This window comes from Apteryx rowi, unplaced genomic scaffold (genome assembly GCF_003343035.1).
Source record: "Apteryx rowi isolate R43461 unplaced genomic scaffold, aptRow1 scaffold_156, whole genome shotgun sequence".
Classification (NCBI taxonomy): domain Eukaryota; kingdom Metazoa; phylum Chordata; class Aves; order Apterygiformes; family Apterygidae; genus Apteryx; species Apteryx rowi.
The window spans coordinates 1,015,280-1,033,417 of NW_020447819.1; positions in this window are offsets into that span (position 1 = coordinate 1,015,280).

The following is an 18,138-nucleotide window of genomic DNA, read 5'->3' on the forward strand; positions in this document are numbered from 1 at the left end:
TCTGTCCTGGGTTTTTTTCAGTTTTAGAGGGTATGCAAAGCATTTTCCTTGTGCTTTCTCTGTACACAATTATTTTCAGGCTTAAGTAGACATAAATAACACACACAAAAAGAATCTCACTTATCTGAGGCAATTTTGCCCAACTCTCTCTTTCAGGAACTGTCCAAATTAAAAGTATCATACTAAGTCTCTGCATTTGATACAATAGATTTTACTTTAGTGTAACATTTAAGGTAGATTACTATCTGTTTGCAACATGTAGTAACAGAATATCGGCTTGCTATTAATATACAAACTTTGCACATAAGTGTTGATTCCAAACTGCCAGCATTAAATTTATCCTTAACAATAACAAAATAAAAAAATCTAAAATTAAAGGCCACAGCATAATTGGAGCAAACATGGATTAAATTACCAAACTTGAACAAAGAAGTTACCATGGTGAACAACAGGATCTGGGTCAGAGAAGCACAAGGTATGCACTACAGTTCAAAAGCTGTAATAGTAGAGTGACGTGAGCCTATTCACAAATAAGCCTGACTTAAAACAAAAAAAAATCTTTTTAAAAACAAATACATTTGTTTCTGTTCATCTGCATTTTGGATTTTAGGTTTTAGTAGACTCTTGAGTCAAAATTTTCAAGTATTTCTCTATAATGAATGAGTTATGAAACATCATTAAAAATAGCCATACATGATAAAGAAAAAGAAAACTATGAGTCTCACAAAATCACTGATCTGCGTGTGACAGAAACTGAAGAAAACAAAGAAAAATACAACAAAATACTCAGAGAACCATGAAAATAAATGCCCTAAGTTTTCACAGTCTGACACAATTTCCATGGTTTCCTATAATCAAAGAAATATTAATGCTGCTAGCTTAGTAACAAATATTCATGTCAATGTAAGATGACAGGTTTGCTGTATGATATACATTGGCTAGTAACAAATGAAGAAAAGGCAGTAGATCTACTGTCTGTAATCTTTCCATTGCCTGTTGCCACAAGGGTAAAAGGCTAGGAGACACGTGCAAGAGGATGAGAAACAGCAGCAGAACAGTGTAGAAACTTCAACCAGCTCAAGCCTTTCCTCACTTTACAACACATTTGCTCTCATAATGGCATTTCACACATGGCACATTAACTATTAACATAGGACTAAAATTAGACCCATTCTCTCTTAGAAGCGCCATAGAGTTGATGTGACTGAAGCCAGATTCCTCCCTGGGTACCCAGACTGGATTGCCCTAACGTGTTTCCTGTCCTCAGGATAGCAATTGCTAGAGAAGCTGTACATGGCCTATAGCTCCTACAACTAGTCAGAGGGCAGGGTAGAAACTGAAATCTAATGTGGGCATTACTTTGCAACCCTACAATGCATTCAAGAGCAGCAAAACAAAAAATCATGTAATTATCATAACTGGTTTTTAAACCTGCAAAATGACTTCAAAGTATCTTCTAGGTCATCAGGGAAACTCTAAGCTCTAATCTCACTCCATCCATTTAATAAGCATTATGACTTTCTGGTTATTACAAGACTCATTATAAATGGCAGAGAGAAAATTCAGCAGCAAATCTTTAACAAAAACAATCAAGCTCCAAATAGGTTGTTTTGCAGGAAAAAAAAGAAACAAAGAACATACATATAACATTTGTTCCATAGATATTAGCACTTGTTTAGGACAAAGGATAGATCACAGTGCCAGATGGTAAAATTGCTCAAGTGCCACTAGCCATACCCTCAGAAGTACTCAAGACTCTCACAAAACAGACAATATTTTGAGGCAATTTGGCACAGTTACAAGCAACCTAGTTCTTGCTATAAATTAAAACAAACTACTTTGTAGGTATAATAATGCAATCTTACTGGTTTTGTCTCTGTTTACTATGCTTAACTTTCAGTGCATCTGATTATATAGCCCAGGACTTCATCAGTGGATTGGTTCCATTCCAGGAAGTCTTCTGTGCTGGAGCTGGAGGAGAAGTTGCAGGAGAATGTGGATCCTGAAAGGCAATACGTGTCTTGGCTTGCTATCAGTGTCACTCTTACGGCTTTTCCAGCCTATCCTTCAAGGAAGAGAAAAGCAATTACTCATCCTTCCTGGCCAAGGGCAACCTATAGTGATTAAGGCAGTCAGTGGCTTAGCAGCTACAGGAAACCATGCAAAACATCAATCAACTATAATGTTTAATTCTTCTTTGAAAATGGGGCTGTGGAGTACAGTTGTGGATGGCTATATGTCATAGGGCGTATCTGCAGAAGTACTAATTCTTATTTTTCTAGAGCCTTTTGAAAAATGAAACTCTGGCTGCTAAATCATTGAAGAGGCTTTTGAAAAACGTTACTAGAAAGCAATACTAACCACCTGAGCTACAAAAGAGTGTACATAATGGACAGTTAAGTCTGATGATAACTGTCTGTTCAGGCTAACTTGAGTTAATCCTTTTCTCTCTGTGTTCAATACTGAATGGATTTCCTTCTGTACAGCCTGTAATTTCTAGAATTGGTCAGTTTTGTGATACCTTTTAAATATCACCAATCAAGTTCCTAAACTAAATACCACTCTTCTCAATGAAAGGAAGTCAAATAATTGGCCATGCCATCATACAATAACGGACAGTTTTTCAGCCAACGTAAATCAATATGCTCTGTTGTGACACACTTTTACACCTATCCTGGATTTAGCCTAATAATTTGTTTGCTAGAATATTCTCCTGTAATATTTGCCAAGTGCTTTTAAACACATTATCTCACCTAGACCAGCAAGCAAGAACTTGGATAGAAAACTGACATGGTGCCTGGAGGTTCTAAAATTCAGTCAAGAAGTTATCTTGTTCAAGAATCAGTGAAATGGTACCATTTTCCCTCCCAGATGCCCTTTTAGAATATAAAAATGCAGGAATTTAATCACTGCTTAATACAGTTTGGATATATATAAAATATTCTTTTCAAGCTAATGCAAACATGTAGTTTCCCTATTTCTTCTCCCCTTTTTTGATTTCTTCCCTTTGTTGAGCCTTGCTCAACAGCAGCACTTGAACATAGTATGGGGAGAGCTTCATGAGAGTTTGAAGATTTGTGTAAAATTAAAATCATTCAGTTGTAATGTTGTTTCAAACATTAAAATGTTTAAAGATATTTCAGAGAAGAAAAAAATAATATTTTTTAAGTCATGTCTTTTCTAAGCTCAAATGGATTAGCAGCAGATTTGAGGTAATTAATTATAATTACAAGTTTCCAAGGGAAATAAGGCATAATAGACTCATTAACTGAAATGTTACATTTGTTCTATGTTTGATTCTCAGATTACTGTAGGACAGTAAAACGTTTGTTAAAAATTTTTTGGGGCCAGACACCTTTACTTATGTTGAACAGTTGTTCTCTCCATAAGTAGCTCCAACTAACTTCAAAGAAAACCCCCTTGAGCCCTTAATTAGACATTTTCAGCCCATGGAGGTAAAATTCCTTGCTTCTCGGACAAATTCTGTGGTCTCTATTGAACTTAAGCCAGTGGGAGCTTTTCTCTGGGAACGGCCATAGAATTTGGCCTCACAGTTACTTCCTGATATTCTCTTGACTCCTGAACAAAAGATTTACCACCTAACTGAATACCCAGCTAAATAGCATATATTATTTAAGAATGCACAGTTTTGCAATAGTTATTAAGGGCCTAAATTATGTTTTTAATTTTTCAACTATATTCTATTTGATGCTATTGCTAAGCACAGGAATATTTTACGTCCTCATTTCATTATGGAGACATAAATGTCATTGAACTCCTTATGAACCGAATACACAGAGAACTCACTGTAGCCATTAATATATCGAATACATAGAGAACTCCACATAGCTATTAATAAAACTCTTCACACAAACCTCAGCACTCACACTCTGGAAACACAAAACCTGTCTTTTGGTGCATGCAGAAGATGATACCTGCTCCCCACTTTGATATAGTTGTATCATTGTTCTCCGTTTGAAAATCAAGAGAAACTGAAGATGCAGGTGTGAAAAAAAGTAGCTGCAAAAATGAGGACCTGGCTAATTAAAAAGGGAATGACTATTTTATGGTCCCTTGAGCACTCAGGAAGTTCTGATGCACCGAAAAAGAAATTAAATAACTTTTCACTTTGTCTCTATGCTATAAGAACAATGCCCAGTAAGATTACAGATAGGAGAGTGATAGGTCCAGCAGGAATTTCTACCAATTAAGCTTCTACACTCTGGGGTGCTAGAGGTGATTCTGAACCATGAGTTATTTTTGCACACTCCATGGGCTGCCACAAAAGGACTATATTACGAGCAATACTGCAGGCTTGGCTCAGAAATACCATGCTTTCCTGCAACTCCAAACCTTTAAGAAGATTTCAGTGAGAGAACCGAGAATGCTCAGTTCTATAATACTCTTCTATCAGAAAGACGATAGGAGTGCTTTAACGTACCCAACCTTTATATTTTCTGCAGTCAAGGAGGAGAGCAAAAAAGAGTACAATGTGCAATTAACAACAGATACAGCTCTATGGTGCTAGATTCTGTTCCACTGTATAATCACTGTTTTCTCCTACATGCCACCTAGCGTCCCAAGAAGCTTCAACTCACTATCTGTTAAAAATACCTATAGCTAAAATTCAGCTTTCAGATCACTTTTTTAACTCAAAGGCACTGGTTGTATCTGTACTGCATACAAATAACTATAGTAATTGGGGTGTCTGTATTATACATCTCACTTCCAGTAACATCAGTTCCCCTAATACAGTAAACTAATTTTGATTCTGTATTGGATAGTATTATGAATATCCCATTTTGTAGATTGACAATTCAAACACAGTCATATGCAGATGCAGACAGGTTTCAGCAAAGATTGTTTTCATTGGATAGTTCTACAGGTCTATCAGATTCCACTCCAAGTATCAGTTTATGTACCCACAGACAGAAAGATATAAATTAACCAAGTGTGGCACTTACCTTGAATATTCCAGCTCATCTTCAGAGGACTAGGATCATGAGGCAATTATCTTACTTTTTTTCTTGTAGGGAGCAAAGGCCTGTATTTGCTACAGCAACATTTTGGCTTAAGTTTTAAGCATATTCTGAAGCTCACCTCTTCAGCAAGAAAGTGTAATTCATGATAATATAAAAGCTTGCTATTACAAGCATGAGCTTAAATTATTTTTAGAATCTGGTGTTACATACAAGACCAAAGCGCAATGTCAGTTATTCAGCTTACCAAAAAGGGAAAGACTAATGGAAAAAAAAACAAAAAAGACAAAAACTAAAGCTGCTTTGATGCAAAACTATTTAAAGATGAGAATATTTTCTATCAAGAGACTACTAATATTGAAGCAAAAAATATACTCAAGATCATAAGATAGATTCAGATAGCTGCCTTTATTGCAAATTTCTATTAGGAAAGGAGGCATGGAATCAGGTATCTGGAAGGAAGCTGAAGGGATCAAGCCAACCAGCCTGTAACTGTCACGTTTTTATCACAAAATACAATTTCAAAATACATGAAAGCATTTATGAATAAAATCATTCCTAAGTTATGCAGAAGAGAGAAAATAATTTTAACCATTCATGCACATTAGTCAGTTATAATTTCCACCTCTCAAAAATGCATCCAAATTAGGATCAATTTAGAAAAAAAGGAGAATCAAACAGAATGTGTCTAAATTTTCCATTTTCCACAGTGTTTTCTAGCTTTATTTTCTCTTTTTTAATGTTAATTGAAATCTTAAAGAGTAATTTAGTCTGTTGCTCAGCCTAAGAATCATTGTCAGGTAAAAACATGCCAAAACCCTACTACCACTAATTCTGGTGTTTTTCCTATTTTCTTTTATTCATATTGAATATTCATATGTAGGCACACCCCTTTTTGCTGTATAATATGATCCTTAAAGCTGGTAAGAGGAATCTGCAGATCTGCTGGCATTCATGTATGGCTTGCTGCCCGAAGAACAAAAGCTACTTCAGTTAGTTTCAGCTCAGGGCACTTTTACTAAGTTGATGCATAAAACTAGGCTTTCCTCCAGTTAAACAACAATAATTTGTTTTAGTTTGATAGGTCCTTCTAAATAATGGTGTCATCAGTAAACATCTGGCTTCTTCCTAGCAGATTAGGCCTCCAATGAGGAAAGTGTGTTTATAATTCTAATTTGAAACATAGCACATTAATATGCTGATTCTCATAATGTTTGCCTTAACCTGTTTGGAAAAATTATGACTACAAATATCTTGTACACAACACCTCTAAACTACCAGCTTGTACAAACAACACAAGAGCCGATGCAGTCTCATACAGATGATTAGAACCACTTCAGAGGCAATCATGATTAGCGCTTTGGCTTGAAGCCATATTTTACACATAAACAAAGCATCTGTTTCCGAGTTCCTGTCCCAAGCTAATAGACCCACCTCCACTATTACTAATAAGCACATTCAAGAGAGCCAGATGGCCTGTATGAAACAGCCGTGGCTTTTTCCTGAGCTAGGCAAACCAGAGCCATGGAACCAGAGTTGGCTCCAAATCATATTTCCTTGGGCTCTAGGAGCCAATAAGATGACACATAAACTGGCTCCACAAAAGAAGAATATAAATACTGGTGCCATCCATTATTTAGAATTGGTGTGAGGCCAACATCTGTCCCTCCAGATGATCCTTTCATGTAGGCACAAGGAAGGAAGATGAAAAGTACAGTGCACTTCTGCAGAAGCTGGTGTATTGCAATGCAGACTGTCACGATTCCTTGTGGGATTTTTTTGCAGACTTCGCAAATCCCTGCCTGCAGCCAAGCAGTACTGCTCAGCTGTCTTTGCTGTGTGTTGTATGTATTTGACAATTGGGTGGTTTTACATATTTAATAAAAGTGTCATATTTCATTAGTGGAACTGGCATTTAAAACGGATCTTGTGCTCCTTAGTAGCAACTGAAAATGTTGAGAATCAAACAGAGCAGCACTTGGGTGGCTCAGTTCTAAGATCTCTTTCCTCTCCTGTGACCCAAGTTCACATTTAACCAGTGCAGTTTCTAAGTAGATTAGAATCAAGACACTCCACAAACCAAGGAGTTAATGCTGCAGGGAAACCCGTAATTGACCTGACCTAGGAAGACTATTAGAAATCTCTTTATACTTTCTTTAGAAGCAAACAGACAGGTGGCAGTTAGTGACAGGGAGAGAAGGCCATTTAGGTTGCCTGCCCCATCAAACCACATGTATAAAGAGAACTTCAATTTCCCCCTTCCACTATGATGCATAGGGTGCTTTGTTCCACTAAGCTGATGATTGAATTTCAGCAGAATGTATGTTTGCATGAACTATCAAAGACAATTCACTACACCAGGAGCAAATCAACTTCACTCTAAGAGCAGTAGCAGGTCACATCACCCCTGCAGAAGCAAGGAAGTTTGGCAGAGATAAAGGGACTCCATAGGGCTCAGACCCCCTCAGAACAGTGCAGCCGCAGCGAGCATGCTTCTTGTGTCCTACTATCCCTAAGCTACAGACAAAAAAAATTCTTTACTTCTGCCTCATGGGGATACCAGTAGATGTGCAAAGAGATAAACCTCTTCAAATACAGCTATCTTCCCCCCATCCAGCCATCACACACAGAGAAATGAATCACTGTAAGAGGGGGGAAAAAAAAATCACTGAAATGTGCTGAAACAATTGAGGCCTGTCACTCCTCATCATTAAAAGCAGGTTCCACTGTAGTTACTGAAGCTCTCTAGGATTTCTTGTGATAAAAGAATAGAAATGTGTAAAATATTGTTCTTAATATATTTTCCCCATACTGCCAGTCCTGTGAGCTACACATGCAGGACATTCCTTCATTTTAAGGGAAAGCCCTGAAGTACAGTCAAATTTCACACACCAAATCAAGTGCAATCCCGAATCTGTGTCACTGTCCACATTATTGGCTGAGAACTCAGCTAGACATTCCTTCAGAGCATAACTGAATTAGAGGAAAGTGCTTAACAAGTGTTTTCCTGCTACTGCTAGGATTTCAGCTGTTTTCTTTGCTTGAAGGCATTATGTTAGTAAGGGTAAGCAGGAATATAAAACTTGAATCAAAAAAATCCCTTTCTGCATTCCTAGAAATGTAAGAATGGACCACCTTATACATATGGAAGGAATGACAGACATAAGCAATTTCAGGTAGTATTTTTTTCCACTTAATATTTTGAATTTCAAGTACGTGAGTTCTTGCACAACACTAGGGATTTTGTAGGGGGTGAAATGGAGCTTTTGTTTGTTTTTCCTACTAAAGGGTAGAAAGAAGGAGCCAAGGAGAAAAAGGAAGAGGAGAAAAGTGACATGAAGGAAAAATGAACCTCTGATTTCAAGAGGCAAAACAGTTTCCTAGTCCTCGCACAGTTCATATAATTAATAAAATAAAACATATAGCACTGACACCAAGCACTATCTACCTAGACATTATTAAGACTGACATATTCATGGAGCCTTTGCCCAAATAATTTATTTGGAATAATCTTTGGGCTGAATTCTACCCTCTGAGAAAGTTGCTTTAACAGGACAGTTTGGGACAAAGCCTTAATCCAACAAACATTGCCTCTTCCGAAAGATACCAATAGAATTACCAAAGTTCTTGCAATAACACACAGCTACAAGCTTACCTGAATCTGCTACTCATGGAAAGCAAACTGTTCATTTCCATGGAGGATAAAATTCTCTGTGCCCCTACTGGACAATTAGGGTGCAACAAAGATGCTGCCCTCACAGGCCTCTGCCACTGTCCCCTACTCTACCAAAGAGAGGCCCCCTCCTGGTGCCACATTCAGTCCTCATTTCCTCCGAGACTGATCATGGGAACTTACCAGGTTCATTGACAGCATGTGAATTATCCATTTAATGACAAACGGACTCATGTGCCAAACGCAATGCATTGCCGTTTTTTAGAGAGGCCTTCAAACTTTGTTTATTTACCCTATTAATACTTTGGAACAAGAGCACACTAAATATATTCTGAAATAGGGCAGCACCAGGCATTATCTCTCCTTTTTAATTTAACAGTCAAGACCTCCCTATTTGTTTATTATTCCCCACCAAATGCTAATGCACAATTTATTTAATGCCTCAGTTCTGTGTGCGTTAGCTCGCAACACAGCTGAGTGTCCCTTGTGAGCAAGTGCCCCATTTGCACATGTCAAGCATCCTATTCTATTTAGTCCTATCTCAACTGCTTAATGTCTGAAACAGAATAATCCACTATGTTCTTATCTAAACAGCTAATTTAATACCTTCGGACAAAAGGGGCCTGGTGTTTTGGTGAGCTCCCATGGGCCTAACTACCACAAAGAGGGGCTTGTTGAATACACACATAAAAAAGGAAGAGATAGAAGGTAGGCGGTCTGATCTTTATGACCCACTGATTATTCTATCAGTAAGTAGAAGCATAAATCTAGCTCCTGACCTAACAAAATACTATTTTACTTCCCCTTACTCTATATTTTTTCTTTTATAGCCAATAAAACATTAAACATTACAAAAGGTTATGTTCTCACCAATATTTTCATTAAATGACAATAAATTTTGAGTTGAGTTAAGCAGAGGTTTCAGCAGTAGCTACCCTGACAGTTGACACTCTTCCTGCAATTCACTCTGAATACGCTAGTGCCACTAATACCAAGAAAGCCCATCTGGAAAATGTGACACAATTTGAATCAGTCTAATGACCCTCTTAATGTCCTAATGGCAAATCTATACACTAATGCAAAGCTGAGCTCTTTTTCAATGATCTGGTATAGTATTGGTTGTGGAAGGTAAAATTGCTTCCCCAACCCCTCCTTTCTAAACATCTTATCCCAAAATACCAAAATCAGTTATTAGCCTTCTTGGCCAACTTCCCTGGGTTTTGGACCAGGGCTCTAAAGAGTTGCCCTGATTTTTATTCTACATGAGTTAAGGAGGGAAAAATTAGAAGAATCGGGGGGGGGGGGTGAGATGAAGGTATTTCAAAAAGATCAGAAAGGCAGCAGAGACTAAGTCTTTTGCCCACTGCAAAGCTAAGGTCTCCATCTACCATGCTATATGTGTATGAAAGACAAGCACGGTGGACAATGGGTCTAAAAAAAATCTACAAATTTTATGGTCCATCAATTTGGGGAAGAATGGCAGAGCGTGCAATTGTTTTGCATCAGATCCATAGATAATCACCCAGAACCACTGACAGCAGACTTGCCAAAGCTTGCAGACAGGACAAAGAGCCCTGTCGGGACAGACATTGCAGGCCAGATCTCCCATCACAACACAAACTTTCCCCAAATGTTCCAGGCTAGAGAGCTCACTCAGTCACCAGCCATTCTGTTCATCCCATCAAGCACTGCAGCTTGAACTGCTCACTCTCAGGTGCCAGGTCTCGAGTTTTCAGAGATACATACTGTCCTAGTACAACACAAATCCAAGATCTGCAGCTCAGACAACTGTAAAAGTACTGGGCCACATGGGAAAATAAGTTCAAATAAATAGGCTATGAAAACTGGATCAAGGCTTCAAAACACATTTCCTAAGCAGCATCTGACCTGAAACACAATCATTAATGGCCATCAGCCATGATGAACTCAACTTGGGAACAGAAAATATTAAGGAAAACAGCTCATTGCCTATTTTAATAGGTTTGATATATCAAGATTTACTTAAGAGATATGTTTTTTTAATACATGAAGAAGAAAATCATCTCTAATTTGAAAGGGAAACTGAGGCACAGGTAAGCTAAATGACTTATCCAATGTCACACAGTAGAGGAAGGACAATGGGGGAACTGCAATCAGCAAATTCTGTCCCACAGAGTTTTCCTTCTAACAGTAAGTCCAAATTAATTAATTTAAACTCAGAGAACAGCATATCCTAGTAAGACTGCTTTACAAAATGCAATCATGACTACACCTGGAAAACGTAGAAAATGTTAGCTAGCATTATAATTTTGTTGAATTGGGGGGGGGGGAAGACAGCTATATTTATAAACACATTAACTACTGGATTAATCCCAAATCAATGAGCATTTTTAAATGCAATTCATGTCTATTTATAATTGGTGAGGAATCACATGATCCTTTTAGTTATTTTTTCTGAAACAAGGCTTTGTAGTGGCATAGGAATACGTGAAGACAAAGATGAACCTAGCAGACAGAAAATCTGGGATCAAACATTTGACACATCTGCAGGCCAAGTTTCTGTCCTGTTTTAGAGGAGCTCTGGACTGATCAACAAGTTGCATTTGACTATACGTTATAATTTTTCAAGGTGCTAACCCTAAAACTGGAATGTTAATTCATCCTTCAGAGAAATGAGAATAAGCAATATGACATAGAAATACCGTAGAAGCGCATAGTCTAGGTTAGAGCCCGCCCCAAAAAGGATCATAGCTGGTCACAGAGCTGGGAGTGAGCTGGGAGTTGACCATTTTTATTTGCAAATCTGTTTTGTACTATTTCACACTTGATTTTGTAGATGGCAATCCACTGTAGCAGACATTTTAGACGAGAATGTATTCAATCTGCAGTGAAGTTTAGAGACTAGAGGTAAGGGGAAAGTAATTATTTTCTTGTTTATCAAGTATCACAAAAAATCATAGCAGGAACAGTTAATGTGGTTCCTCAATTCATGGTAGTTATAAAAAGGTCTTTAACCTGCCAGCAATGAAAGAAAGCAACCCTTGTTTCTGAATGAGAGACAATTGCTAAAAGGACAGAAGAAGTGCCTGTTAACAGTGAGCATGTCAGCCTGTTTCAGCTGCTTCAAAGATAGCTACCCTTGGGTCTGATTCTGCACGCGCTTTCAGGAGACATTCTTGGAGTCGCCAGTGACATCAATGGGATTAGAAGTAATAAAAAGTATTGCACAGAGTAGTTGAGAGGTAGTTCTACATAAGATTTGCACACCTGTATTTAGCCTGTGAAAATCCTTGTGAGAGCACATTTTGGTTTAAGAGTATTTTCTTCTGGTTTAACCCCTGCATACATCAAAATGAGGTCAATGGAGTACTGTCCTGGCTAAAGGGCCTGCAGAACTTTGAAACACAGTAAAGACCTGGTTAGGAGGCAGTCATACCCTATGAGACTCAGATATCCAAAGGTATGTAGACACCTAATTCCCATTGCTAAAAATTACAGGTCTAGATCTTCAAAGATTTTGAAGTGCCTAATACTCTGCACTGAAGACAGAAAATCGAGACCTGAATTTATAGATGACCCAAGCCAAGCATCTCACATACTTAGACAGCTCAGGCAGGCTGTTACAGCTTAACAGACACATCACACCGAGGACCACAGTATTACTCTTCCACCTCATAAATTTCATTTGTTTGATAAATTACACACAAAATTCCCTTCTTTTCTTTCTAGTATTTAATTATGTCATTTCATATATGTGAATTGTCTGCTACTTTTCTAGTTTTAGGTCCTCTTAAAATTAATTTCTTACAGACAATCAACAGACATATCTCTGCAGTTCATTTATCGAATGCCAAGGTGTTTTCTAAGCTTTGACCTATACTAATCCAAAACACATGTAACATGGACCATTCAAAAAGAGAGAGAGGAAAGCTAAATGCAGCTTCCCTTCATCTGTTCTGTGCTGCTGAGTGTGAGCTCTCGCCTCATGTACACATGGGCAGCTTCTGAGTATTTTGTCAGTTCATCAGTTAGTTTATTGTAGTTCATTATTTTGAGCCTTTTGGCTCTTACTCAGTTGCAATAACTTGTTTTAAAACACTACATTAGTATCATTACCAATTATGTATACAGCAGCTTAATTCTGAAATAACTGCTCTTCTGGTTTCTCTTCGCAATCCTGTCTTTTGTGTACAGCAATACAAATGGGGGGGGGGGGAGAGAACAAGTAAAAAGCCAAATCCTTAATAGGTTTTTATTTTCTTCCACATGACACACACAAAATAATACAGCTTATCATCCATGCAGGTCCTGAACTGACAGGCCAACCCCATTCTCTTGGCAAAATAAAATAAATTAGCTCAAGACAGAAGAGGAACAGAAAAAGGAAAAAAACTGTCCCATCCACTCACTTGAAATGTTTAGCGTGAGATACCTGAATGCAATCAGAAAACAAAAGACAGTTGTTTTGGTGAGATTTTTTTCCCCTTAAAACACACACACACACACACACACACTCTTCCTCTGCCCCAGATATAATTATAACTTACATCAGCCTCTTCTCAGCTTGATTTATCCCAAAGCCTTTATTAAAGAAAATCCTTTAATATAAAAGACCAACATATTAAAAATTTATAATTCTAAACACATTTACAATTCGCAAGTTTGAAAAGGGCCAGAGAAAAATCCACCTGTAATCCACTATTTGCAACAACATTATGATTTATACATGGCCCAGAACTACTATACAATAAAACCTATTTTCCTACTCACAAGAAAAAAACCTTTCTGCAGTAAGGATGGAAATTCAGAATTTACAGTTCACATTAAAAACTGTAACAGACCTAAAATGCTCCTAATAGCATTTTGGGGAATGGGAAGGAAAGAGAAAAGTGGAAAAGAATTTAGATTCCCTTATATTGTACAATGGCAATTGCTGCTTTACTGATCTATTTAAGGGCACTACTATTAAATATATTTGCAATAAGTTAACTGCAGTACTGTTTCAGAAATAAAAATTTATTGAACTATGGAATCATAGAAAGCTCACAAAGTAATACTCATATTATTATAAAATCTTTTACAAGATATTTTCCAAAATACATTTAGTGCTTTCTAAAACTAAAGGATTTTAGAAAAATTGTTTGCATTTATTTTAAAATCAAACAGTAGTAGAGTTACTTTAAGTAAGCCTTTCTATGTCATGTAGCATCATTTCAAAAACATTTCCTAAGAAAATTCAACAAGACCATTTTAGAGCAGATAATTCATCCTGATTTATTCACTTAAGTGACACAAGATATTTAAAAAGTATTCTTTCAATAATAATAAAGCAAATTTTCTTGCAATAGTTAAGATGTTCTGTATATGTTTAGAAACATTCTCACAAGTCGTCCTAAAACTTATTTTCACCTTACAAGTAAACCATTATCTCAAAATAAATAGGTATGGAACATCCTGGTAAGAAGACTTAGCAGAGGGGAGTGGAGGATTGGCCAAATTATTTAATAGCTATTACATCAGGAATTCACAAGCAATATACTCTGTTCCACAATTAACATAGCCGTATATATTCTTTCCAATCAGTCTTCTTAAGTAACGAGACATGAATTTTCTATTAAGCATTAAACAGGTTCTTAAATAAGCCATACTAAGAAAAGAAGCCACACAATGAGTGTCTTTTTTTTTTTCATTATGACACTAAAAATATATAACCTGAACATAAGCAGGTCATTTCACCTAATTAAACAAATTCTTTCTCTATCAAAAAGTTGAAAACCTTCCCTGAGTGTAAACATGTCAGGCTGAGTGAGAAGGAAAAGAACCTTTGTACACATAAACAACTGTAAATATCTCCCTCAGAAAAGCTACTTTGATGGCACATGTGTTTTATTATCAGTAAAGACAGTGGAAATGCAAAGGGTGTGCAACTACTAGGAATTAAATTCCAAAGTGCTAACATGAATATAGCAAAAGATATAGGAATGTATTTAATTTTACACAGAGAAAACGAGAATGAGTAACTTTTCTGAATAACTCTTTTAAATCAGGAAGCAGCAGATAATTTCACAATTAAAACTACTTCATGTTAAAGAAAGGGGAGAGAATTCTTTTATAGTTATTGTCATTAATCACCCATTCTGCAGAAGGTTATTTATAAAACCCGTTTTCTTTTTGAAAATTCATAATATGGTTATCATATAAGGAATTATTTGGGTTTCCTCGGCCAAAAATTTACCATCAGAGAGCAATTATCATGTATTCCAGAGAACATAGCCTATTTACAGATCCAGGAAAAAATACTGAAAATGAAACTGCATTTTTGACATGAAGGTTTAGAATTCTCTGATTGTAAAGGGAATGTAAATGTTTGGAGAGAGCAGAGTTCAAGATATACATATATATATATATATATATATACACACACACACATATATATATATAAAATTTTTTTTAACTGTAGGAATACTTGAAGCTTTCTCTGAGCTCCCTCTTGTGAGTAGTTGGTGACAGTGCACAAGCATCACCAACAGCGGAACCTGAATAACAGATGAGTTGAAATTCCATATTAAGTTATTTGTTTGTTAATGCACCATGCCCCAAAGAGCCTTGAAAATACCAAGCTTTGGTGCCAAAGATATTATTCATACACGGTTACCTGTCTGTAGAAGGAACAGAATATGAATAAAAAAAAAAACAAATCTGCTTCTGTCTGGTGCTTCTGTAGGGCTCATCACTCCTCACTGCAGTGAGGAAAAATTACACTTGAGGAACAGGCTTTAGAGACAGCCATAGCAGTGTGCTGAGAGCAGAAAACCTGGCCCTTCACTAGCATTACTCATTCTGTAAGTAAAACATTACATACTTTTTTTCCATATTAATGAAAAGGTATTTTAAAATCAAGCACTCAAAAAAAGGTTTTACCTTGAAAGAAATTTTCTTTTACTGGAATGTAAATATTGGCTTGATTCTTGACTGAATTATCGTTACTTTTAATTAATCCATTCTAAATCTCAGTTTCTCACTTGCAAAACAGCTTGCATTTCTCTACATCAATGCACTGCAATAATGAAGCATTTGTTTTTGTAAGATGTTTAGATGCTATGCAAATTGAGTCAAAATCAGAAATAAGTTTCTTTGCATCAAGGATCTAACACAGCCTAGTGCAGGTCTGACAGATATTCTGTATTTGCCAGCATTTAGTGATTTTTCTCTGAATTAGACATGCACAAGGAATGAAATTCTGTATAAAAAAGAGTAAAGCCCCCCATATGCATAGCACTAGATACCACACTGAAAAACATCTACGGCCATGCTAGAAACATCACTACCTTCTCAGTAGATGCTTAGGTCCATACTTGCCAAAAGTGTACTTCTTCAGGGCTATTCCAATGTCTGTGTTATACAGCAGGTCTGATAAAGGGAACAGTATGAATCTAGTTAAATCCTACTACTTCTACTACTTTGTTGTGTAATTTGGGATATTCAAAGAAACTGTGCTAATGAAGTGCAAAATACCATTGGAAAACTGCAAAACCATTTGTTGTCTCATGTGTCACTGGAATGGGATTTTCAAAAAGCAAACACAGTAGACTAAACCAAGAACCGACCAAAACCAACCAACCAACCAAAAACCAGACCCTTTCTTCACACACTCGTGAGACAGCAAAGATCCATAGAGGTATATTTTAGATACATATTTTCTTCTTCTTAAGGTAAACAGGTAGAATGACAGTGTAAATCATGTCATTATCAACAGAAACTTTGCTTTTTTTCTTTTTATCATATATTTGTCTTGCCAGGTAGAGAAATACTAGTAAAATGTTCTAACACTGGTAAGCATCTTTATTCCAGGTATTCCTGACTTTCAAAGTCCAGAAGACCTGATTCTTGCAATACATTTACATGGACAGAGATCTGCTTTGCATATTAGTGAGCCTGCAACCAAATAACAGGATCAACACCAGAGCTTACAGATTTGTCCCAGTCTGGAACATCAATAAGACATTACCATAAAAAGGAGAATGGTTTAAAAAARAAAAAAACGAAAGAAAAAAAAAAAAAAAAGCTTGAATCACATAAACATGTTTGGAGTAGACACATTCCAGGTCTTTCAAAAGAAAAAAAAAACTTCTATAGATTCCATGGGAACTAATCTGCTTTCTACTCCACATTTAGAGAAAATGGTTCTAGGCTTTGATATCATGCAGGTTTATTCAACTTTGCTTTTAACCACTTACATAGAAATCCCCAAGAAGGAGTGCCTGCAATTCTGAATATGCTGTAGCAGTGAGGCAGAGCATGCTAGCCATCAAATTCTAGTTGTTCATTCCACTGACTGGAAAAATGCCTGCCATTTGATTTCTTTTATAGGGCCACATTTAAGCAAGCAAAGTTTATAGAGATGACTTACCTAATTAGATTCAAAGAGTGATTTGCTATCTCAGCAATAGTTTTTAAATGTACAAATCTAGACAGAGAGGCATTTGGTAAACAGGTGTGAATGACACTGCTCTATCAGGCATTAAATTGGAGCTGCTCCTGAAAAATAGTATCATTTGTGCATTTAAGTTACGGACATTTTATCAACTGCAGTGTTTCCACACCAAGTACTCTTTGCTGTGTAAAGCCAATGATACTTCAGCAAGATACCTCTCCTCTTTAATAGCAACATGAAACAGGCTACTGTTTGCTTCTCATTTCTTTTCAGAAGGGTTGATTAAAAGTCTTACAATCATCTCCTAGGAGTAGATTGGCCTTTGAAACAGGGCTACAAATCAAGTAATGTCTAAGGGAAAACAGCTGACATTTACTGGGGGTCCTGTATTTCCAAAGAAACAACAGCTAGGAAGTGAGGAAATTAGTTTCTCTTATAACAAATATTTAATACTTGTATTACAGTAGTGCCCAAGGCCTATCTGCTGGGCAGTGTATGTACACATGAACACCCAAAGAGCATCCAGGTTTGGGCTTTGCACAGGGACAGTTGCTCCCCTTGCACTTCACACATGAGGGCCCAAAGGCAACATTCATGGCAGAAAAGTTTGCTCTTCATAACTTTTCCCTCAGTTTGGGTATGACTTTTTAACAGCAGAAGATACTGCTACAGTAAGACAAGCGTGCTTTATACTGGGTGAGCGCACTTTGCTGTGGATACACTTAAAGATTGAAATACTGGTCACCACACAGGCAAAAGAGGTCCCTGAGTACCCCAACACGGTGACAATGGTACGAAGGGTACCTACAGCCTCTGTACTGCTCTCAGCTGCGTTTTGGACAGTTCAAAGTCCCCTTACCTGGGCAAGGGTCAGCACCAGCGCCAGGACGCCAAAGCAGCTGCCTAGAGCAGCGCCACAGACGCTGGCCGGCAGCAGCCTGCAGAACCTTCCAGAAGCCGCCTCAGCCCCACCGCCACCACCCTCCCCGCCTCAGCCCAACCGCCGCCTCGCCGCCCCGCCTCAGCCCTCTCCGCCTCAGCCCAACCACCACCCCGCCGCCCCGCCTCAGCCC